General features: G+C 44.5%; 1 long non-coding RNA gene across 2 annotated transcripts in view; it reads left to right on the top strand.

Moving 5' to 3' along the window:
- LOC134157106 (uncharacterized) overlaps nucleotides 1-25,310 on the top strand; it is a 180,367-nt gene that overhangs the window by 62,175 nt on the left and 92,882 nt on the right. For both annotated transcript variants that reach the window (XR_009962183.1, XR_009962184.1), the window contains exon 3: nucleotides 19,010-19,087. This is a non-coding gene — a long non-coding RNA (uncharacterized LOC134157106). The remainder of the gene's footprint in view (nucleotides 1-19,009; nucleotides 19,088-25,310) is intronic.

The following is a 25,310-nucleotide window of genomic DNA, read 5'->3' as shown; positions in this document are numbered from 1 at the left end:
CACCCACTGAAGGAAGAGGTGTGTTTTCATGTCTGTTGTTTCCGTGTTCCTGGGAAGCTCCAGTCAGAGATGACCTCCATTAACAGATTGAGGAAAGGAAAAGAGAATCTAGGAATATGGCTTATTTTCCATAGCCATGGCTCTCCCTAGTTCTTTTATTCATGTGCTTTCCATATGGCGCCAGTGGCAGAAGTCCTTAGTCAGAAATCATGTTTTCTCTGGTGTGGCTGTTACTCTGATTATTACATTGATAATGACATATAGTGAAAACAATGGAAGAATCTATGCGGAAGTAACCAGAGCTCTATCTACACTTCAGCGGCATCAGATAACAAATGAAGTAATTGGCTTGGGTTGAAAGATACTTTGTCTTTTACTACTGTTTTAATGGTCTAAATTAGCTGTACCAATACTGAAACCCCAAATGACACAGGTTTTCCTTCAGAGCATTAGAAAATGCTCTTGTAAAAAGTTCTTGTTTACTGCTCTCTCTAGCATTGCTGTGTGTGGGAGTATACGTTTTGGGTTTGTGTCAGCAATGGCAAAATCCTGACACAGGTATATATGGCTGGGCACATGAATAAATTAATAGCAGGTAAGCTACAAGAAGAACATACCACGTTAACAAATTTACGTTAAGTAGGTGTGTGTCTGATCTCCTCATAATCATGATGTTGTAAATCCGCAGACATCAGTACCTAGAAGATATGTGCTAATGTGGCGAGCCCTTCCTCCCAAAACTCAGACAGGTTTACCAGCTTCAAGAAAAAGATCTCCTCCTGACAAAGTATAACTGGCAACACCTTTCCTATTGTGAGACCTCTATTTTGCTTCACCTGCTATGCTGTGAATGTTATTTGCACTGCTGTGGTATCTAGAGACCCCAGCTTTCAACTGGAGTGCCCATGTAAGGCACGTTGCTTGCACAAGAAAGCAGAGTGAATCCCTGCACAGTACTATACCTGAAGCTGTAAGCCCTGCAGTAAGGACACAAACTGGTACCTCTGCATGATGTTGCATCTCCCCAGAGTAGGAAGCCAGCATGGGTCTGGTCTAATGTACGGTTCTCAGCATCCTGCTCCTCAGTGGGGCATCAGCATGCCCCTCATTGTAAGAAATGTATGGATGTTACAAGGCAGTGTGAGAGAGACAGAGCAATTTTGCTTCTCCCTGGTACCGCCCAACTAAAGTTAAGCAAATCCTTTCTTCTCACAATGCCCCATGTGCCCTGTTCTTAAAATGGGGATTGAGATGAAAGTCCTTTTGTGGAATCCTTGGAAATGTGCTGGTGTTTGCTATTGATGCATTGGGTGTGGTTTTATAACATGTGGATCTGCCAGCATTAAGGCTAGGTTTCCCTGAGCTTCTACATGCATAGCTCCTAACCACAGCAAGGTCCCTCACAGCATCTCTGTGTTTATTCTTCTGCTGAAGTAATGCAAAACTTCAGGCTGGCTTTCAGATCACAGTTTGCTGGTTAGGTTGCTTTACCCAGTCACTTAAGGCATTAGCTCCAAGGAGACAAGTTTCTGAACTCCTGTGAAATTGCAGCCATTTATTCCAGCTGTTCAGGAGAATGGTTGTCATTTCCAGCAAGAGCCTTCACTGGTGCTGATGTAGTGCCAGCATCCCTACAACTCATTCATTTTTAAAACAGTTTCATTTTTCTATTTAAGATTGTTTCAAAACGGAGGGACCTTCTACAAGATAAAATGCAAGCAATTCATAGTCCAGGTTGTGCAGTAAGAATGAATTATAATTAATAACAGATATGCGAGTATTGCAATATTACAGAATGTAGATTCAGAAAATTTTTTCCATGTGTTTTGAAATGACCCATTTCTCTGCATGATTCATGAGCCAGCTATTGAGGAATATAATTGGGTCATATTAGAATTAAAAACAGGTATTTTGGTGAGTAATGTGTGTGTTCATTCTGCAGTTTGCTCATGTATGGCTAATGCATTGTCACTCTCTGTGTCAGTACAATACTGTGTGATAAGAAAGGAAAGATGGCAACACAAGTAGAAAGGAGTGAAGTAAAGTGGAAGTACAATACTGTGTGGTAAGAGAGAAAGGATGGCAGTACAAGTAGAAAAGAGTGAAGTAACTTGGATAAAGCAGGAGACAACTCACTCTGGGCCTTCCATCCAGCCTTAGCTTTTTTGAAGGCTTAGAAGCATTACCTCATTTCTGTTTCGTATAGGTATCTAAACCCTATAGTCAAATCAGTTGTAACCACTGCTTTCTGCAGGGGGTCAATCTGAAAATACTACTTTTTCCTTATATTGTCTAGAAGTGTCCTCCTAGCCATCTCTGATATCTGGTACCCAACCACTACTAGACAGGACAAAGCTCAGAGCCACATCTAAGTTTTACTCATCAAATGTCTTTCCGTTGTCTTGTCAAATTATTGTTTCCCCAAATAAGAGCATACCTTTACTTTGCTCAGAAACTCAGAAAGTTCAGAAATCTCCCAAAGTACAGGATTTCCAAAACCTTTTCATTTTTTCTGAAACTTCACATGCACTTAGTTGTATGTCACTAGTTCCTTATAAACATGTTCCTCCATTTCTCAGAATGAGCTCAGAAGGAGGGAGAAGAGGAACCTGACATGTGACTGTAAGTGCAAAAGAAGATATTCTCCAAGCAATTTTCAACTCAGTGGAGATGACAGAACATCTGTGGATCGTAGGGAAAATTTCACAGGGAGAGGAAGGGTGAGCAAGGAAAAGAAAAACTGTCTTTTATCAGGAACTTTAGTTTAGTTTAACCCATTGATAGAACTGGGAGTAAACTTCAACTTCAAGTGGCTACCCTGAACTGAAAACCTGAGTTTGGGCACGGTGAGCTGATTATTCAGCTGGTCTGCTGTGCATGTCAATTCATCTTCACCCTGCACTCAAACATGCTTACCAAGGGAATCTGCTTGCCTGGCAGTCAGCCTCACAGAGCCATCATCAATGGGTCTGAGTTGTCATTGTGTACCAGGATAAAAATGACCCAGAAAATGGAGATGTGTATTTTGTCCTGATGAACTTTCCTTGGGCTAGGGCTCAAAGTAGCTTTGTACTTCAGATCGTTCATTATCAGCATACTGCAGCAAACCGTATGGTCAGGAATTATACAACCACCACTGACCATTATCTTTTCCCATCTTCTTCTATCCCTTCAGTAGTGCAGAATTAATCGTTCCTTTGTAAAGATAACCGAGAACATCATGTGGAATCTCCTTCTCCACAGCTTGCTTTCTAGTCAAAAGTGATTATGTAAAAACAAAATGCTATTGTTTTAACTTTGATTGATTCAGGCACGCTTGGCTTACAGCAATTAAGCTAATATAATGAACAAATCAGCAGTTACATGGCAACTTAAGCTATAGCCTAAATGTTAAACTGCAAATGCATAATGCTGAACTTCTTGCTGGGATTGTTTGAGGACCTTCTAGTTTAAAATCCTGATCAGAACCAGACCTCTAATGTGTGCCTGGGCAACTGATCCAACTCACATCTCCTCATTCACTGCCACTATCATCCTGTCCCTTGCCTTTGAATACCAAGACAGAGAAGCAGCCTGACTGTGAGATGCCTTTCTTTTAGTCTTTGTCAGAGAGAACATGTGTTCCTGGTACCCCTTCGTGACAGGGAACAGTCAGGTTGCACACTGCATCTCCTGCCTTCCCATCCTTATCTTACCACATCTCGCTTAAACCAAAACTCAGTCATCACACTCAGAGGGACACAATTCAATGACAACACTGGGGATAGCTGAGCCCTAAGGGTCCACAATAGAAATGAAAATGTAATAGTAAGCCTATAGATTTTGGCCTCTTCCCTCCATGCCATCAGGCAAGGCAGTCAAGCAGAGACACAGCTGTATAAAACAAAACTGGGTAGAAATGCAGACTCCTTAACTATAACCTAGGCTTCTCCCAGCAACCACCTGGAGATACTTCCTAAATATGTACTCTGCTGATGTAACTTTAGATGCTGGTGGACACAGTTGTTAATATCGGGTGCAATCATGGGAAATTTTCTCTCCCTGGGCTTCTAAGAGAGATGTTTTGTCATATCCATGTATACATCAGCTGATCTTGACAAGTGAATCACCTCACCAAAGGGAGCCATTGTCCAGCCTCATCTCTGGATTTCATAGTTCATGCTTGCCAGATGTCAGAAAAATACATATGATAGATGTAGATTAGAGCTCTTCAGTTTACCCTTGCAAGCCCCTACGTGATTGATCATCAACCCTCTCTGCACTGGAAATCTGCAGGCTTTTGTTCAGACTTTATCTACTCAGCTGCTCCCTTCCACCAACTTCATTTCATTTCTTTCTGGTTCACATCATTTTATAGACACTGGTGAAAGTCATTTTGAGGATCTGGAGTGGATTTCTGCCTTTGGCTCCTAATTTTCAAAGGTGCTGGGGACACACAAAATGTATCATGTATCTCTGTCCATCTCCATTCCAGACAAAAGTATGCACTGGTTTCAGGAACTTGCTAAAACTGGCTTCTGTCCCTGAACAGGTTAATCTCTAGTGTGGTTAGGGTGAAATAAAACAACAGTGGCAGGTCATTTTGAATAAAACATTTGAAAGAATAAAGAGTCCTTACTGGCAGAGGCACTTTGGTAAGGTTAGCGATTTCCCAGGTCAGGCTGGCTTTGGCCATAGTTTGTCTTAAAGTTGAGTTTCTGAAAGTGTGATGTCCTGTCCCATCTCAGCTCTGGGCTCGGCTGGTGCTGTGCCATATCTGGCTGTACTTGGGAATCAGTGGGTTTGCATTTAAAGAAGCAGAGTACTCTCAAAGTGGTTGAATAACGCCTTCATGCCTGATCAGTTTAATTTTCAATTTTTCTTTATAAAGCGTAACAGTTGGTGAGCAATGAAATTATTGCCTGCAATTGCCATAGACTACATACAAGAATCAATGCCAGAGTCCTCAGCTGTGACCTTCTTTGCCCTGTCCCATTATCCACTTTTGGGGAAAAGCTGTGTTCAATAAACAGCAGTGAAGCTTCTGGTGTTGATGGCTTTGTGACGCTGCTGGAGATTCATGGGGCCACTGCGCATGAAAGTTTAATGATCACATAAATTTTGGGTGCTGTCTCCCCTGCTGCAGAAAACCATCAAATAGATTGATCTCAATGCTCTACTGCCTCCATAGGCATGCTTCGGGCTTATCCATGCTGGCTTTTTTCCCCTCTATTTAATGCTTTGTTTAAATCACTGCTTACACCCACAGCTGAGGAAGAGAGGTCATGCATCCAAGCACAATGGGGTTTGCTGTTAAAGCACACCATAGCTTCTCACTTACAGGGAGCTTGTTGTGGCATTAAACTTCTCCAGTGAAGGCACCCAATGCCAAGCTTCAGAAAGACTGCTTGGTCATGGAAGGAGCAGGAGCTCTGAAGTTCTTCCTTCGCTCCTGTGGCCTGGCTGCCATCTTTTCCACAACCAGCTTAAAAGGCATCAGCCAAGGAGATGAGCATCTGCTCATCTTTCCACTGTAGGTGGAAAATGCATTAAAGCCCAATTCATGCAAAACCAGTGGACAAATTGACCAATTTCATGGTCAGTGTAGAGGTTGGTGCTCTTCAGGTAGCATTTCCTGCCATACATATGTATTTTGCCCAGGCCTTGCTTGAGCTGTTCTGCATCTGGCTGACCACACTTTTCCTGAGCTGAAGCCTCACCCCTAATGCAGAGCATAGCAGGAGACTCCCTGTTCCAGCACTTTGATAGAAAACAGAGATGCATTTCATTTGCCTCAGTTTGTGAGATAAGACCCAACACCCACAAGAATATCAGTGGTTTGTATGGCCTCACTTATAGCAAAAGCAGAACACTCCACACTAATGCATCCTGTTCCCTGGCCTGCCATCTGCAGCCAACAACTATGAAGCAGAACACCCTGATGGGCATACCCGCCTCAGAGGAGTCTCTCTGGGTCCCCAGTGGCATCTGTAGACAGATCAAAGGGGGAAAATTGGCATCTAAAGCTGCAATGCAGCCCCAGTGTGCAGGGGGGCTTTGTAAAGCCCTGGTTGTAGTTGGAAGGACAGGAGCAACACTGCTGTTGTGGCAAAAGGGCAACCTACCCTCATCTTCCACAGACAGAAGACAGGTTTGCTGCAAGAAGGAAACACTGCCTGTAAACTGCAGGAGCACTGGTGACTTTCTCACTGCAACACATCAGAAAGCAAAGAGAACAGGCAAGGAGTTGCAGCACACAGGGATAAGCAGTATAAAGGTACATGGGAGTGGTGAACAGGGTCAGGAAGCAGAGTTCCTTCTTCCCAAGGCCAGGATGTGCTAGAGCATGACAGGAGGGAAGTGGTGACAGTAGACCAAGGTCTGATCAGTTCTACCTGTAGTGGCTGCTGCTCACAGCTATTGTGGCCTTGGAGCAGAGGGGTCGTTAGCTTGGTCTCATCCTCTGCTGTGGGATTACAGCTCTGGTAAAGCCCAGAATTGGCAGTAGCTTCTTTTTTGGGATCATTTAGGACCAGCTTGCCCAAGAAGGTGGAAATGGGCAGTACAATGCCACTTCTTTCTCTTCAAGAGAGGGACATGTAAGAAAAAAATGTCATAAAAGGGCACCTGATGCCTGTAGTGGAAGGGAACTGCAGGGAACAGAAGTGAAAATCATAGAAACAGGGAGAGCAGATGAGAATTTGATGAACAAATCCCATTTCTAGGGCAGAAAAAGGCATCAAAAATTACCATCTGTGCAGGAGTTTCTAACAATTGGTTTGCTGTGAAAGAAGGCAAAGTGGCTGCCACCTTTTAAAATAACAATAATAATAAAAAGTCCCACTGTGCACTTCACATTAGAGGGATTTTTTAATAGGTTTTACATAACCTCCAGATTTGGCCCATTCAAACAGCTGTGGTTTAGGTGAGGGAAGGTAGCCAGGCACAAACTGTGCTCGCTGAATTGATGAGCTGTATAAAAAGCTCATGAGACATTTTCCCTCCTAATTGATTACAGAAGGCTTCTGTGACATGTGTCACCATCCACCTTGAGGAGAGCTCCACATCCCACGGGGGATGTGGAAGAGCAAGCTGTGCAGCCCCTTGACAAATCAGCTTGATTGGGAAAGCACAAACCCCTCAACACTTGCTGTGTGCTGCTCTCCCTCCTCACCTTTGTGCCTCTGAAGCACTTTGTAAGAGGAGACTGGAAGAGCAGTGTAATATCTCAAATACAGCTAAAACCTGGTGAATTGTTCAGAGTGTTATGGAGTAAAAGGCTTTCTCCTCATTCTGTCTATATAACTCTTTTTAAAGGATTTTCACTAAGTTCTGCCCTGGTTGTTAAAGGAAAGCTGCTCTGATCTCAGCATGTGTCTGCCACTTCAGCATGCCTCTTTGAGTGGATCTTAGGAGGCTGAGAAATATGGGGATGCAGCTATTGCTAACAGTGCCTGCATGCTCCTCTCTGTCTGACCTGTGCACTTTATCATCCTGGCTTTTGCAGAACTTGTTTTAATGCTTCAGCTGGATAATTTTCCCATTGATTTGCTCTGATGTTGAAGGGAATGGCACTGTTTCCCCATTGCTAATGGTAAAAGTTATGTCCATTCTCCTCGCCAGCTGTGGCCCTGCTGAAGAGCAGCAAGGAGAAAAGTAGATTTTGTTTTTCCCCTCAGCACTCTGCTTTTCTCTCCTCCCTTGCTTTGATTGGTGTTGATGGCACATCACTGTCCAGGGCACCTATACACCTGCAAGCTGCACAAGTACAGCTGCAGGTACCAGACCTGCCTGTTGCCTTCTTGTAGAGGGGCAGAAGTGGGATGGGGAAGGAGTGAGGGGAAATGTTTATTCTTTGTGCTCAGCCTCGCAGGACCTCAGAGGTACACGCTCTTCTCTTTTCAGTGCTGAGATCAGTCTTGAGAGAGAGGACAGCTGAAACCAGCTCAGAAAACCAACAACTCTGAACTTTCTGTTCTGCACTAGGCAAAGCTTTTGATACAGAGGGGAAAAAAAGGAAAACATGGGGAAGGATTGGTCTTTTCTGTCTTTTTTTAATCTCTCTCTGTCTTATGTCACTTACATCCCTGCTTGCTATAATGGTTGTTTTTATCATGCCCATAGAAGTGGGTTTTGGAAAGAAGCTCTGCACAACAACTCTTTCATACCAAAGTAGCAGCATATAGTGTGATCAAAGCCACCTAGCTTTCAAAGGCGTGGTCATGGCCATTCCTCATGTGGCTAGCACAGTAAGGTCATGGTGGACTTCATCAGAAGTTCCTAATGGATCTTGGTCTCAGTCAGGCTCAGGAGGAAGTTTGCTGAAGTAACCCTAGGCATTGGTGTTCATTGCCAGAGCTTCAAAGAGTCTGCAGACATGTTATATCCAAGGCCACCTCAACCATCAACCAGTCGTCCTCCAGGAGTTAAGCACAGGAAACACACTCTGTTTGAGGTCTGTACACCTCATGTACAGGTCCAGTCCCATTCTCCAAGTCAGACAGTTTTCACCCATCACACTGTCTACATGGAGCCTGTGCTAAATGGGGTGAAGGTTGTGTCACACACCTGTGCCCCAGAAGATGCCTGGGGAATGAAAGGCAACTTCTGCTTATCTTGATATTGAAGGAAAAGAATCTGCATACTGATATTTTTCCTACTGTTGTAACCATGTGACATAGGAAGGGAGAGGTTCCACAATCCTTCAGATGGTGAGTGGGACCAGTGCAGTTTCAGTAAGGCTCTGAGGTCATGACGATGAGGTGTTCAGCGCACTCCACTTTTGATGACAGAGTTTACCATCCCCAGCTTCCAGAGAACTGTTTGGTTTTGTTACGATCTGCTTCCCCTTTCCAAAGGGCCTTTTGCAGTTACTACAACATTAAAGCTAGAAGCTGATAGAGATTTCAAGTAATTACTAGCGACAAGTCTAAATAGATAAAATAGAATTTGTTTTCCAGCACTGAATGCATTCTTTCAAGAGGATTGCTAAGCAGTTCCTTTGTACCTTTCTCAACTGAGCTGCAGAAAACCTTCTCCTTTAAAGGAGATTATTGAGTTGGAAAGCAAGCCCCACTTAGTGTGTAGCTAATGCTTAACTCAAGATGTGCTTTATATTTAAAGGCATTAGCCTGGGAGGTATGTACTGCCTGAGGAAAGGAGAGTGACGTAGCTACTGATGGATGCATGAGGGACAAAACTGGTGAACAGCACAAAAGAATGAATCATACAAACAAGTCTTATTGTTCAGGACTGCTCATTTCTAAAGCTGTTGTAGTTATAACTGAAAGTGTGTGTTGTAAAGAGGGCAGGTATTGCACACACTGGGGAACTGGAGCATGATGTGGGGATTGCAAGCGAATGGTAGCTGCTTCTGAAGGCTCTCCCTCAGTAAAGTGCTGGCAATATTTTAAGAGATGCCTTCCTTAAGAACATCCTTGTTGTAAACTCCGAGCTCTGTGAACAGAAATGAGTAAATTTGTTAATTCATGCCCTTTACACAAAAAATACTGTTAACTCCTCTTTCTTAAGCAAAAAAGAGTACAACTTATTTAGCGAACAACTTATATCACGTCTTGCAGCAGGGCTTAGGAGCTGTATATGGGGGCAGGGGGAAGAAAAAGATTTTTATAGCAAATCTAGAGTTTAATTGTGCAGTCTGGGTTGTGTTTGTGTTGTGGATACTTTGGAAATCCTTTATATTGTCTCTGGGACAAGTCAGTACATCCCAAACCAAAGTGGGCATTGCACACTGCTGTGGGATCTGAAGGGGAACGGTCTTTGGCTCAGTAGGGACCAGTGATGCTATGAAACTCCCCTCAGCTGGGCAGGCCTATTAACCAGGCATCCCCTTGTAGCTCATCTACAGTTTTCTTTTAACCTTCACTTTATGATACTCCAGCTTGTTTGCAGCAATGTGTGTGTTGATGTGACACACATTGTCCCAAAACAGCTGTAAAGTTCACATAGGGAAGAGAAGAAGGAGATTACAAGGTCTGATCTTCTTCCCTGGGGTTGCCTTGCAGACTGTGAAACAGCTTGGATCTGGCAAAGAAGTAAAAGAACCAGGGAAATCAGAGTTACTGACTGACTGCATTGTTGATGTGGGACTTGAGGCTCATAAAGCTTTCTCTCTCCATGTTATGTCCTGTCAGGATGTTGGGAGATGGATGCGACCCACAAAATGTTCTGTGTGTCTGGTCTCGGGAGGCAATGCTGAACTGTTTCCCAACAGATGGTGACCGCTTCATGGATTTAACTTGTCAAATGGACTCAAGCATCAAAGGAGAGTTAGGAAACGAAAAAGGTGAGAGGGAAGGTCTAGTTAACTTCTGCTTCTCCTGACCTCATATATGAATTAAGCATGGGGCTCAAAACGACCGTAAGGATCCTAGCAGTGTTACGGGATGCTTACTGAGGAAGTACTGCTGTTCCTCAGGAGACCAGTCACACTACTCACCTGCCCTTGTGTAAACTTTAGGAAGGGATTACTGGGATCTAAGTCCTAGCAAGAAACACAGAGGATGTCTATTCCTCATACTCATTAAACTTTCAAGAGATGTTGAAATACAAAATTACACACTCAACCAACCTGGGCAGACAGAGAAACCCTCTCTGTGTTAATAAAGGTATTCCAGTAAGGTTTGCTGCCTTTACAACTTTGAACATCCAGACTGGTTTATGCTCACTGTATGGAGAAGAAAACACAAAACAGACAGCTTTATTTATTTTACCAATAAATGAAATGGGTTTGGGTGGAAATATTAGTGCTTGAGCCACAACAAGGAGTGAACATCTTTAATCTTGTAGAAGTGAAGGAGTAAAATTTACTAACGATGTTCTTCCACTGCTGGAAGGGACTTGCTAGAAGCAACCCAGAATCAAATAGGCTTCTTTAATATACCTGTTTTCACATTTGCCCCAGTCCATCACTCCAGAATTAGCACTGATGTACTGAGGAATTGTGAAACCTTTTACTCTGGTACCTCTGCAAGAAAACGAATGCTTTCCTGGTTATTGTACTTCAGCTGGGAAAATGTGAATAATTCAGAATTTTCCCCTTTCCTGTGTTCTCCTTTCTTATCCACCTTTATTCATGCAGTTTTTCTGATTCCCAAGCAGTTTTATACATGCAGTGTGTATCATGAATTTTTGGCCAAAGGGAGGTTTTTCATGGTCCCCTCAGAGAACCTTTGAAGTCTTTGGTGTAGCCCTATAAGGGTAGTGGTATGGAGCAGTTCATGTGCTTTTGGGGACCTGCACTCTTATACTGGTGGAGGGCAGGACTCAGGGACAGCCCAGCCACTGGCACAGACCATGACAAGGCACCTCAGCTTTCCTAAGGGATGTTAAGGTCACTAGTTGCCTGGTGGTAGAAGCAAAGCTCTGGAATGAGAATGGGACCTTTGTAAAACCTTTTTGTGTCAGCCCTTAGCTGTGCCATTAACTGCCCTTCTCCTCTTCTGGGTCTTATGAGGTGTTTCTCATCTTCTCCCTTACCTGTGTGATCTCTCCTTAACTTTCCTTTATTTCTACATAGTTTATTTGAGTTCCACATGAGGAGTTATGGGGGGAGAATATGTTAAAAACCAAGATCAGGTGGCTGAGACTTCCTATTGTCTTGGATTTTTGTTTCTTTCAGGTAATTGCCTCATTTAAATCCTGAATGACTGCTCCACATCAGTTCAGACAATTAAGAGTATCTCCAAGCTCTGCCTTTCTGCTAAAGAAAACACCTCAGTCCATTTTGTCCACTGATATGTATAAAAAGATGGAGAAACTGAAGGGTGCACAGCAAGCTTGCAGAAATAGTACAGAATATTCTCAGGTTTTTCATACAGTGTACAGAGAAGCACCTGCATGGCATCAGATTTTTCTCCTTTCCTCTCACACTGTTAGTAGCCTGGTCATTTTGCTCTGAATAGCAGTGTGAAATACAGTAGGACTGGGAAAATGGACGTATTTAGTTTAACTGTACCAAGTGGGACCTCTTCAAGGATTCATCTGTTTAAGATTCAAAAGCATCCCGAGGGCATTAGGATGACGTAGACACTTCCATCTTTGCATATTCAGCTTGAGATATCCTATAGAAGTCAGTTTTTTAAAGGTCCCTATTATTTTCCCTGCTGCCAAATGAGCTCCATAAAGTTGCCTCTGGAGACCAAAGTCATTGTTGGGAGCACAGACCACCACAGCACATCACACAGCCTGTGCATAACCAGGCCTTTCCCTTCACGACACTGTGCCAGTAACATAGAAGTGAGGGGTTTTTAATCCAGAGGCTCCAGTCTGATGTTTAACACAGATGTGTTAAAATCGTCTGGAAATCGCCTGGGAGGTTTTGTTCCTTTTTATTAAGAGAGGAAAACAAACCCTGAGAGATGTAAGTCAGGTACTGCCATGTGTGACTGTTTAATAACAGGCTTTGTGAGGCTGTAATTCCTGTGGTACCGCTTGGCTTCTTCTTGCTATAGGTGGTTAATTATAGCATTCAGAGTGCTCCCAGCAGTGGAGCAGAGGGACATAGCGCATGGCCTCTTTCTGTTGACTTTCCCCCTCAGCCTCCACTCCGCCTCTTCCCCTGGAAGATAAAGAAGCAAATCCCAATTTAGTCATCAAGGTCTGAGACATGCAGTGAATAATTCAATTCCGCATCTTCACAAACGGGCTCAGCTGTATAAACAAACTCAGCTGTTCCTGCAAAGCATACAAATCCACTTCCCAATGTTTTTTAGGCAAGGGATATTTTGCTGTAGTTGAAAGATATGGGATGTAAAGAGGGAGAGGGGTCATGAGTGCCTTGCTGGTGAAGGAACAGGTGAAAAACTGCCAGACCTGGGACTGGGGCACTGTGAGCCACCAAACCAATGAATTGGGTAATCTCACAGCCAGGAGAAACTGTGAGCTGCGTGGTTGAGAGGCACTGATGGGACCAGGAAAAACAGTGCCATTAGGCTCCTACAGTTCTTCTTGACATCCTGTTCAATGCGCCTGCTTTGTAAAAGCCACCAGACCCCCAGAGGTATGAAATTAGTCAGGTTCATGAGACGAATGCATAGTTCCAAGAGCCTGATGGCCACAATAGACATGCGGAGATTTCAATACATGTGTGAACAGTCCTGGACCCCTGAATAAGCACAACTGCATAGCAGGGCCAGGATGATCTTTACTTTCATTAATGAAGATGAGACTCAGTATGCAGAGGCTGGCTGATCAGCAAGGGCAGTTGCGCTGTAACTTGACAGCCTGTTGGCTTATCCACCTTGGGATGAATGACCGCAAAAATGTCTTTGCACTTCCCCTCGCCTTGGGGAGGTGGGCTTTGGGCAGAAACTCTCTTGGTGGAGTTCAGTTCATTCATGTCTGCAGTATGTGTGCACACACACAAATTTGGCTCTAGCATGGCCTCTGATGATCCTTTTGTCTACTCATTGCAACTCATCTGTTAAACACTAGTATGTGAATCCTCATGCTGGCTGCATTTATCAGATAGTAAGTACTGTGAATCAACTGTCACCTCCTGCTAAGAAAACTGCAGTATTAATTGAGGGCACCATCCTGTGTGAAATCATAAATGAGATGTGAGGAATGACCATCCCATGGGTATCAGTCAAACAGCAGAATTAACATTTACACAGGCTAAGTACACATCTGCAGGCTCTGCTGGGGTTAATTTGCCAGTTCTTGTGGGTTTTAAATTTAATCTTTATTCTGGATGCTGGGAGATGCCTTTTTGGCTTGAACCCTGGTGCAAAATGTAACCAGAAAGTCAAGGTATTTGATGTAAAGGTGAGATGGTCTTTCCCTCTACATCTTTTATTTGAAGAAGTGGGATTTGGTTCTGATTACCAGCCCACCCAGTGTGTTGCTGCATAGGTCTGAAAAAAATCCATGCATTGAATGCATGGATTCAAATGCATGCATGAAAATAGGAAACAATGATTTTCAGGCTGAGTAGGTCACCTCCTTTCCTGGCTGGGGGTTTGCTTGTGCAGTCTTTAGTTGTCTGTTTCAAAACATGTCAACTCACTGCCTGGCACACACGATGAATGAAGCTGTGTGTCAACAGCGTGAGCCTGGAAGATCATGAAGCTTCAATTAAAAGAGTTTATTTGCAGCGTACAAACATGCAAGGACAAATTTTTAAGTAGTAATAAACTAAAGGGGCAATTAGTCTCACCCAGAAATAAATCTCATGACTAGATGACACAGCAGCAGATAGGTAGAGTGTGTGGTGATGGAGGTGTATCTGCAAGAGAGCTGCACATCAGATCACCTCATTCAATTTACTCAGACTGGATGTGTCAAGACATCTGGTGATGTTGGACAGTGACAGCTCAGAGCTGGTTCCTCTGCCTATGTCATTGCTGTGGGGCAGATATGTCCGATGACATCTTTGTGCTGGTCATAGCACGTACAGCTTAGCTGAACCTATCTGTGAGCTCCATAGAGTATCCCGTGATTGCGCCGTTCAGCAGGCTGCAATAGGAGACCTCCAGCAGCATCTCACACCTCCTTCCCTGCCTGTGCATCTCAGCTCCCTCCCAAAGAAACCAGGAAAATATAGAACACGGAGCCAGGCTGCGGCCAGCCACTCACCAGACCCACAGGTACAGCCCCTGCGTATCTCAGGGTGTCTGTCTGAGTTTGGGACAGTATTTTCCTGCTCACTGCACTTCTGCAGGGAATCCTTTGTGTCTGGCTGAAAAGCGCTTGGAGGACAAGTCCTCTGAAGGTGCAAAACAAAACTTGTCGATGCTGAGCCTGGTTAACATCCCAGGATGTAAAGGGACAGGTATGCACTTGAAGTCTCCTGTGCGCAGTTAAATTGCTCTGTGCTTTGGGGGCCGAGAAACTGGGCTGGCTCTCTCCTGAGAAGTGTTTCACATTAGTGCCCCGTAACGGCTCCGGCAATAAAAGTAGGTATTTGCATTAGACTGAGGCCATGGGTATACGAATGGGTTAACCCACAGCAGCTCAAGTTGTTCCAATTTCCAGAAAGCTGTGAATATATGATTCAATTGTAAGGAGGCATTAAGCCACCCAGCAACAAGAGATTTACTCCTGGCTTGGTTGTGGGCTGTTTTCTCACATGATGAAACACCTAACCTTTTGGTACGCAGCTTGCTCCCTTCTCACAGCTCTCAGTGAAAAGTCTACTTATTGGGCTGCTCCTGCTGCCATGCACTTTGCTCCAAAGTTCTACCTCAAGTTCAGTGTCTCCCTGTGTGTGGCCAGAACCTTTGGTGTGTATTGTGCACATAAAGGTAAAAAGCCACCCACCTAGCTGAAAAGCAAATGTCAAGTGGTGTTACATATTCATTGCAAAACATAAGACAGAGTCATGTTGCCTGACATCTGCCTCTGAAGTAAGTCTGTATGGTGTAGTCTTTCTTCTCCTCTCTCCTTACACTGAAGGAAGAGGTATGGTTTGCTCTTTGCATGTATATAGGGACAGATGGATGCAAGTGGGCTCTCACATCATGTTTGGTCAAGGCCTTCCTTCTCTTAATGGCCTAGAAGGACAGGGAAGGAAAACAACCTGATAGTCATTCACTTACTCTAGGACACCCCTATGTTCTGTGGACCAAATTTGTCCCTTCTTGCCTTAGTTTCCCCACTCCCCACAAGCCTTACAGCGTTGGGAAGGAAGGGTTAAGCCACCACAGCTGCATGCTAGTGGCAGCCTTTCCCCACATCCCTTAGCGTGGGTTCTCCCTGCTGTGGCTCCCACCCCTGCCCAGCCCTGCTTCTTCCCAGTGCCTTGCAGGGATCGGCTAATAGCAGTGTGAAAGTTCCTGGTCCAAACCCAAGCACTTGTTCCCAGGTAATTATTTAGCACCATATCAGCACTTTGCAGCCCTGATTTTCCTGACTGAGAGACAACTAATTAAAAGAACAGGCACAGCACAGATTTACTGCCAAAGGGGTAAAACTTAATAAACAGCAATGACATGTTGGTTTATTAGTATCCCCCTCTGCTACGTTTCACTTTTCTTCTCTGAAATGAGATGGGATGGGCAAGAAAGTTTGAAAGCACCAGAAGGGGAAAGCATTAACACTGGAGACAAGGAAGCCATTAAAAGCAGGTGGGATACTTGCTCTGTAGAGGTAGCTATGTTGAACCAGGGAGGTGCAGTAGCATCCTACTCATGTGCTCTTGAAGATGCTCAGCTGTAGCCCAGAGGCAGTGGTATCAGGCAGATGTAGGTATTCCCTTTCCCACTTCTTTTTTGCATCCTTCGTCCACCCCTTCCAGGAAAAAGCTGGTTTTTATCCCTAGAGCCAGCACAGAATACAAATAGATGGAAATTGCCAAGAGATGTTGGTCCATGGGGTGAGCCCTTGCCATGCTGCGGGCTGGCTGAAGCCAGTGCCCCATTTGGCTGGCTCCAAGTGCAAGCTAGCTGGGGCAGGCAGGGGAGAGATCTTTTCCCACACAGGGTGCTGCCCTGAATTTTTTTCCCCTTCCCTCATCCCAGCTGTCATCACCTTCCTCTGCAAAAGATGAACATCTCGTTGTAAGCAGGATTTTTCCCCCTCCCCCACGAGCAAGCAGGATTCCTGGGTCTTTTCCAAAGGCTCCTGTGCCACATCTGTTCCCTTGGAGGATATTCATCCTTGGGACAGAGTCCCACTGCTGCCGGATCACCTACTGAAAGCTGGGATTCCTGATCTCTTCAGGAGGCTGAAGGCTCCTTTCTGAAGGGTCATAATCCCCACATTTGGGGAGCCAGGGTTGTCCCTGCCCACCTAAACCCATCTGTTTGAGTCATGGTTTCTGTGGAAGTGTGTGAAGTGTTGAGAGGTCTCAGAGGAGGAGTGGATGGCTAGTTCAGAGTCCCAAGATGATCTTACAGAGTCATTTGAAAGGCAAATTATCAGTGTGAGAGGGATCTTAGTTCATCTCTTGTGTCTTCATGCTTGTGGAGTCAAGTTAGAGAGGGAACAGGAATACTGGTGTCCAAGGTGGCAGCCATCTCAGAGACTTTCGACCAACCTTCACCCCAAGTGATCTATGCCAGGACTTCCCTAGCCCCACATGTCATGGGTACATGGTTATGCTTGGCATGTCTTTCTGACCTGGAAGATATATGAGTATTTAAGGTAGAACTACTTCTATTGGAGAAAACTGTTTTGAACATTTCCTTGTCTTTAGTGTTGATGCCCTCCTTTTCGGGTGGGATACTGCTTTCAGGCTTTGTTGCCCATCCCATCATATAGAAAATTACTCTTGAAAGGGAGTAAAAGAGAAATATAAAAGTCTTGGTCTCCTGGAGGAGAAAAGACTGCAAGTACTGAATGTAGGCAGGTCATTCCTCCAGCTGTACAGTAGGTTCCTTTTGCAGGTGTGTTTGTGAGGACATGCAGCATATGTACAGAGCTAACACCGAAAGAGATGGAGACTACCTAACACCTTTTACACAAGTCACACAGCTTAACAGTTACATGCGCAGAGCACTGCAGAGAAGCTGGCTTTTTCCATAGAGCTTTAGTGAGAGAGGGATTAGGAGATCATTTTGCTCCTAACAAAGTTGCCCAACACCTGCAATGCTATCAGAAAGATGCAACAGGAACAAGCTTCTCATGTGGAGGAAGGAAGACACATACCATAAATATAATCCAGGGAATAGCCCCAGGTAGAGAAGCATAGCTGTTTAGAGAAGGAAGCCAGCTGGATCTTACTATATGGATCACAAGATAGAGGTAAGAGGGTCCTAAATAAAACACCTGGGAGAAGATATGTTATATGAGGATGGCAAGTTGGTTGCTGCTGTTTCTGTTTCACTGCTGGAGCATATTTGGACTACTGAGGTTCAAAGAGATGTTCTCTTCTGTTTTTCGTTAGAGGAGCTGTTACTGATTGTAGAGTTTGTAGCAGGAGTCTTCTTTTTCAGGTTGAGCTTTTAGTGAAGCAGTTGGGCTTTGGGTTGCAGTACAGTGTAATCTTTCAGACAAAGCAGTCTCCCTTATTTTACAGACTCTGATTAGAATATCTTCCCTTTTCCTCTGGTACTGTAAAGGCAAATTATTAAGTCACTCAACACCAAAAATGTGTTAACTTGATCTCTATACTGGAAAGTTAGTGGGGGATGGCAGAGAGGAAATAGTCACTGCTAAACCAGGGTGTTAATGATAAATGTGTCATCTACACATACAGACTACACTTATGGTCGTCTCCAGCTGGCTAATAATAAACAAATCTCCATTAGAGTTTGAGGCAAGCCAAGTATGGACACTATTCAGCTTGTATTATGCAGGGGATCAGAGCAGGTTACAACAGCTTATAGCAATGCTCCTCTCCAGTCTTGAAATCTGGTCTTACAGTTGTTAATCACTCTGTGGTCTTGACCAAAATTAAAAATCACTGTGTTATTTTCAAGCTGTCCAAGAAAGAGAGTAAAGGAATGTAAAAATTGAGATAAACTGAGCAAAACAGTTGAGATAGCACCTTTAATGTGCTTGTACTCAGAGTCACCAGTTAAGAGATGTAGACAAATAGAAGAAAGTCTGAAACAATAGAAATCATAGAACAGTTAGGGTTGGAAAGGACCTTAAGATCATCTACTTCCAACCCCCCTGCCATGGGCAGGGACACCTCACACTAAACCTAAGTTTAGTAGGCCACCTAAGGCTTCGTCCATCCTGGCCTTGAATCATCCAACCTGGCCTTGAAATCCAAGTCATATGGCCATAGAAATCCAAGTGTTCTCTTGGATATTTTTTCAAGGATACCAGATTTCTAAGAACGAGGCAGAAAACCTCCAAAGAAACCACTCTGGCTGCACTAATGAAGTGCTTAAAACAAAGTAATTAAAATCCCCAGGTTATTGCTAAGACAGGTGGAAGAGTTAAAAATTAACACCAAATGTGCCCAGCATGGCTGGTCTAGGGTTTCTCGAACACTAATACTTGCCTGTTGGCTTTTCTCACTGGACCATAACCTGCTCCTTGAGTTGTTCTGTGCAGCATGTTAATGTTTTTCTGAGGAGGGACAGGAATGTGACCACCACTTCTTTACAACTTGCAGGGAAGTCCTATCCTGGACAGAAAGTGATCTCTTTCTCTCCTCAGCAGCTGGAGGACTTTGTACACTATCTGAGAAGAGGTAAGCACTCGTGTTTGGTCCTGTTGTTTGGTATTTCAGGTGGTGACTTGTGTAGGCCAAAGACTGACCAAACAGGGTGATGATGCTACCGCACAATACGGACTTGTGAGCAATGTGGGGTTCAGAAACACACATTCCCATGTGTATTCATAAAGGCCTTGCTTGCCGTGTAATACAGCAGCTTTTCAGGGAAGATAGTTTAAGTGGTTCTCTTTTGCCAGCTCCCAAGTGCTTGAGTTATCAGATAATAACTTGCACGTACAATAAAAAACACAAATAGAAGAAATCTAAAGTCAAGTGGAGGCCAAGAAAAAGAAGCCATGAACTTGTACCACCTGTTCCTGGGAATGGGGAATGCTGGGGACAGGTACAAAACCATCTACACGTCTCCTAGTTTGTAATCTTTTGCAGACTTCAGTATGTATAGACCAGAAGATGGAAATCAGTTTTGCTTCAGTGGGCAGTGCTTACTGCTTGTGCAGGACGGATTATTCTGAAAGGAGAAGTCTGACCAAGTCGATGCAATTATTTCCCTATACTTAATTTTTTCCTTTCAATAATGTTACTTTCGGGTAGTGGGATTGTTGGGTTACGCTCAGGTGCAATTCGCTGCAGTTCAGGGACCGTGTTGCTTAAACTTTTAACAAATATTACCACCTGCTGGGCACTCTGCAGCAGTGCAGCGTCTGACCGTTTATTCCCACAAGGAATGGGGCTCTCCCTACACAAGCAAGGCATTCGCTCTTCTGGCTTGGAGACTTTTCTGACTTTCTACCAAAGAAGACAGATCCGTTGGCTTGATCAGTCCAGCAGGAGCTGAAGATTGGTGTCTTCGGGTGAACTTACTACTGAGGGATGTTGGTTTGTGTTTTGGTTTGGTTTTTTATGCTTAGAAACCCTGCCTGTGGATTTACACAAAGGGGTTCTATTACTTCTTGATACATTTTGCTACTTAAAAAACGTAGGCAATATGTAGGGCCCAGGGTGTTGAGCCAACAGCTAATCCTACAGGTTACCTTGATCATACACCCTGAGTAGGGAGAGCTGTTACCTTGCCTCTGCCGGAGCTGGGATGCAATGGGAGAAATAAGCTTCTGCCATGGGACACCTACTATCAGTTCAGCCAGTGCCACAAGTGGTCAAGGTTAGCCACTGGTCAGTGGTGGTTAAAAACACACTGAAAAATCAGTTCTTGTCATTCTCCTCTCTCACCTAGGCTAGAATTGGGGAAATATTGTACTTTTCAGGCTGGTTTAGCAACTAGGGCTGCAAGAGTGGGATGCAGAGATTAAGTATTCCTTTATAAATCTCCGAGAGGTTCTCAGTCCACTTGTGGACATCTGGTTTCTCAGTCACTGGTTGGTGAGCAAGCAGGATATTGGCACTTAAAGCATTCCTTCCACAAAGCAGAGCTGGTTAGTACCCATGGCTCTGCAGCCATTTCCAGTTTATAAATAATTCTTTATACTGTGGTTGACTTCTCCAGCTTCTTTGTGTTGCAGCTACTTCTGGACTGGTCTAGGGCCAAGCCAAAAGGGCTGTGGGAGGAACAGCTGTCCTCCCTCTTGGACTAAAGGAAGCTGCTGAAAGCTCTTTTGTTTAGTAATATTCACAATAATAGAGTTTGGTGCTTGAAAGATGGACCTATAAGACCTGGCTGATCAAGTGAGGCTTTGCTGGGACTCCTAGGGCAAGTGGATGCTAGAATGCTCTGCGATATCTATTTTTGAGGCAATAGCAGCAGCAGCCTACAGATAAGAGAGGATAAGGAAGGCAAAGCAAGGCAAGAGCTTCAGGGCAAGGGTCTGACTGTGTTTACGGGGGGGGGTATTTCATTCGATTCTTGATTTGTCAGACATCAGGCATTCACACTTGGTTGTAACAGCTTCTGCTTGCAAGGAAGTGTTTTGAGTTTAGGCTGACTTCTGGCTCCAGCACTGAGGGCAGCACGGAACTAGTCAGGACTCCAGCAGGCCTTGCAGCCCCTTACCTCTGTGTTGCTCCAGGTGCTTGGTTTCTGCTTTCCCTCAGTGTGCTCTTCTTTGTGCAGTGATTTTGTGTGACTGCATTGCCTGAGGTGACTGATGTTTACCAGCAGCTACAGCCCAGCAATGGTACAGACACAGTGTTCTGCATGAGCATCTGTCTTTTGAGGAATAGTGCTTCTGGCAGGAGTATATCAAGCCCATTTCATGGGTATTAAATGTTTTCCTCTTTCCCATCAATATATATATATATTCTTAGCTATTTTTGAAAGGTACGTAGGAGGCTTTCCTGGTTTCCTGAGGATACCAGCTGAAAGCAAGTGTTAGAGCACTTAAGAGCCTCATTTTCCACAGTTGTACAAAGCCTCACAGGACTACTCAAACTTGTGAGCTCCTCATGTTTAGGAACACCAGAAACAGGTCCTGGCGCAAACCACTAGTCCATAGAGCAATAGCATATGTTTTTTCCTCCTTATCCTCATAAAGATTGTCTTACCTGACCTGAAGAGCCCAGATCAAGTGGCCACCCCACCATGCAGGGCTCCCTCCCACTGTGCCCACCCAGGATCAGGTTGATTATGCTTGGCAACCTCAATGGCTATAAACCCTCTCCAGGAGTAGAAGAGGTGTGATGGGCAGTAAAGCTGCCAAATTTGGGGGTTGACATCTGGGAGCCTTGAGGAGCTGTTTCATTTACGTGGTTTGGATCCGAGTAAGTGAATTTTGACTATTTCCATTGTGCTGGGGGCAGTGTCCCCTGTGAACGAGCCAGATGGTGTGAGTGCATTTTCCCTCTTGTGCCTATGCCTAGCAGTGGTCCTCTGCCCTTGCCCTTGGCAGCCTGGAGCAGTCCTCCTGGCCTGGTGGAACAATCCTGCTTCCCAATGCCCTCCTGTGCTCCTTGTCACCAAACTATAAGCTATTTTTCTACCTCTAGAGGACACTGTGGCCTTCCATATGCTCACTCCTCTGCAGTGCTCTGGAAGCAGCAGAGATGGCACAAGCCCTTGGTGGTCCCATCATACCTAGATTGGGGAAGGGGATGGTGGTAGTGCAGGCTTGAGTGGCTCTGCCACCAGCTTCTGAGTGTGAGGGACACTTGTCCCTCTTCATGTAAACCCATGAGGCTGGGCTGCCTAGGATGAAGCAGGGGCTCAGAAGTGCTTTTTAGGTGTGGAGGGACATTTTCTTGTTCTCAGCACACATCTGTCCAGAGATCCTCTATATTTTGCCTTTTCAGTCCACTGCAGGGATTTTCTTCCTTCTGGGTCTTCCATTTTCATCCCACGGCTGTTCCCCTCACCAATGGTAGAAGGCAGACAGGGAGCTATCAGGCTGAACACAAGCCCAAGGAGGTCTTCTTGTACTGTAAGGCTGCTTTCTCATCTGTTCACAAGCCTTGATGACTTAGATGGGCTTGGTTTTATCCACTCCACACCAGCTCATTCTGGTATTTTGCATTACAATAGACAAACAGAGTTATGGAGTACATAAGCAGAATGAATTTTAAAATGTGATAGTGGTTGGTCGGGAGTAGGAATATTACCTGGGAGTAGATAGTTAAGTGTGTGGTCATAAAGCAGCAATGATGCTGGGGATGATGCAATATGGCTCCATACTTCTTGTGCTATAGGTGTCCTGGAGGCACATTGCTCCTCCTTGAAGTCCTTCCAGATTTCACGCAATACCTTGTTTAAGGCTGACCACCCAGAAGCACACATCAGAAGAGCCAAATCATGATTTTTCTATGCCAGGCAGGCAACTGGGGAGGTCACAATGGTAGCAACCACCAGAAGCAGCTTTGAACATGAAGGTAGACCCTTCTCAGCATGTGCATAAATACTATTAGATGCTCAGTATTGTCAAGGCTTTTTTTAAGTCTTCTGGTGCTCCTTGAGGTGAAGAAATATCCTGACTTTGAGAATCTGAAGGTCGGCAAAGCTAACAGTAGAATAAGGTTATTTAATCGAATAAAAATGTAGGCCAATCTGGAGGAGGAAGATTTCTCTTCCATGCCAAAATTTGGCCATAGTTTATGCATCCATGGATGAAAAGGACCTGAGTTCTTCTCACAGATTCTGTCCTTTCCATGAAGTGCATCTCCAGCTTTAAGTCAAATCTGAACTATCTCAGGGTCTTGCCCAGAGTGTCACAGTGAGATCACAAATCCATTGGAACTTGCCGCTGAAATCGAAGCCAGGCAAGAGATACCAAAGGATGAATCAAGATAGGACCCCAGTTTGCTACTGAATTTTGGGTTCTGTATATTGCTGGTGACAGACTGTGGGCTGCAGAGTATGAAAGCAGATGGGGGGGGTCACAGGTGTGCAAGGGAAATGAGCTTTTTACATGCAGATAAGGATGACAATTTTCCTCAGATTATCTAGCTTGGAATTTTGAGGGAAGGGAGAGCGGGATGTGGAAAGCAATGGTTTCCTGTGCATAGCAGCTTTTTCTAATTGCCAAAGTTGGTACCATCCTTGTATTCCAAGCATTTTGTGAGGAGCAGCAGTGTAAAAACTGTGCAAGTGGCAAACCTGAGCACAAGGTAACGGTGGTGAAGGCAGAAACTTGTTGTATTGCTCCTGCTTTGACACCACAGAAACCACTTGCAGAAGTCCTATGAAGCAGGAAGAGATGGGATCAGTTTCCTACCAAATGCAGGCACTCGGTTGCATTAATGTGCCATCATAGGTATATCCAGTTTCCCAGTGCTGCTTTGCTGTCCTGTGCCCATGATCCATCTCCCCTCTGCCAGGGAGGTGGACGTGGTGTGCGGTGCGTAACGCAGGCACTGACCTTTCCCACAAACGCCTTTCTCTGCAGCTCTCGGGACATCTGCTGGCCCTGGAGAGTCTTGAAACAATGCAGGTTTCCTGGCCCTCTATGTGGTTTTTCCTCTTATAGGAAAATAGATGCTAGAATATCTGCACTGTTTAGTGGTTGCTTTGTCCTGGTGTTGGCACGTGTGCAGTCTGTCTGCAAGGGAGCCTGTAATGGTGGAAAGCCATCAGTAAGATGATTTAAAGGGGGATATGTACGGACAAGCTATTTTGTTTCAGCAATGCCTTGTGTGGAGAGGGGTTTCTTCTCACATGAGTTGAGCAGTTTTCTCCCAACAGTGGGTTTCCTCAGGGTTTTTAATCTCTCTTCTCTCACCCGTCTCTGTGCTTGTACCATACTCCATCCAACAGCACTCATAGCTGACCTGCTGCAGACCACTGCCTTCCACCCACATCTTTTCCTGAGCTCAATAACTTACTTGACGAAACTGTATCCCTGAGACAGACATCTGTTTTGAAAACTGTACTGGCAGAGCTATTGCTTTCCTTGTTAGCTTGTGCCCATCATGGGATATACTGTGCTGGCCTGACTTCAGGGCCACTCATAATTTTTCTGCTGCTGTTCATCACATTATTTAGACCATTTTCCTCCTGTGAGGACACACATATTCCATATTCTAGTCATTTCTTACTGAACTAAGCAAATCAAATGCTTTAAATTCCACTATAAGGCCACTTCTGCAGCTGCTGAATCACATTTGTGGGTTGTGTTTCTTTTATTCTCTCTCCCTCTCTCTCTTTAATTTTTCAATATCGTTTTTAAAATGTAAACCAGGACAGAATATTTCAGTATTTGTTTTTGCCAAAACTGCACAAAGCTAAAGTCACGATAGGATATTTTTAATTGTTTTAAAAACCTGTGGTCTGTGAAGGATAACATTTAGCATTCTTCCTCAATATGGTTCTTTCTACCTCAAGTATACAGACTAAATCCTTTCCCCTGAAACATTACTGTCTGAGGTTTGATTAAAGCTGTTGAGGAATGTGTGTAAAAATGGTTCTGGTAAGTGATTGTTCATGGGAGCTGGGAATCATTACTGTTTACATATTTTTACATTCCCCAAAGAACTTTGATGTGCAGTGTGGAAACTGTTTTCTACAGGAGCATGTGAGTCAAGCAGAACAAGGTTGAGTTTTAGGGCAGGTTCCTCTAAAACTGAAAGAGGGAATGTCTTTAAATGCAGGTATTTATCCATGTGCCAGTGCTCCCTAGTACGAACAGATGGAGAGTTCCCAGCCATGCTCTTTCTTTGCGGCTGCTGTCTCACAGGGCATCCTCTGACTGACGTTTGATTGACAGGGAAAAAGCAGGATTTCGTGCTCACTACTACAAGCTCATTCATTTGGTAACACTATCTGTGACCCTCTTTGAAATCCCCAAAGCAACTGTTAATA

The sequence above is a fragment of the Pezoporus occidentalis genome, unplaced genomic scaffold (genome assembly GCF_034315485.1).
Source record: "Pezoporus occidentalis ecotype Australia unplaced genomic scaffold, CSIRO_AGI_Poc_V1 ctg93, whole genome shotgun sequence".
In the NCBI taxonomy this organism is placed as follows: domain Eukaryota; kingdom Metazoa; phylum Chordata; class Aves; order Psittaciformes; family Psittacidae; genus Pezoporus; species Pezoporus occidentalis.
Note: the sequence above shows the minus strand (reverse complement) of the source record. Positions and strands in the feature narration are given on the sequence as shown.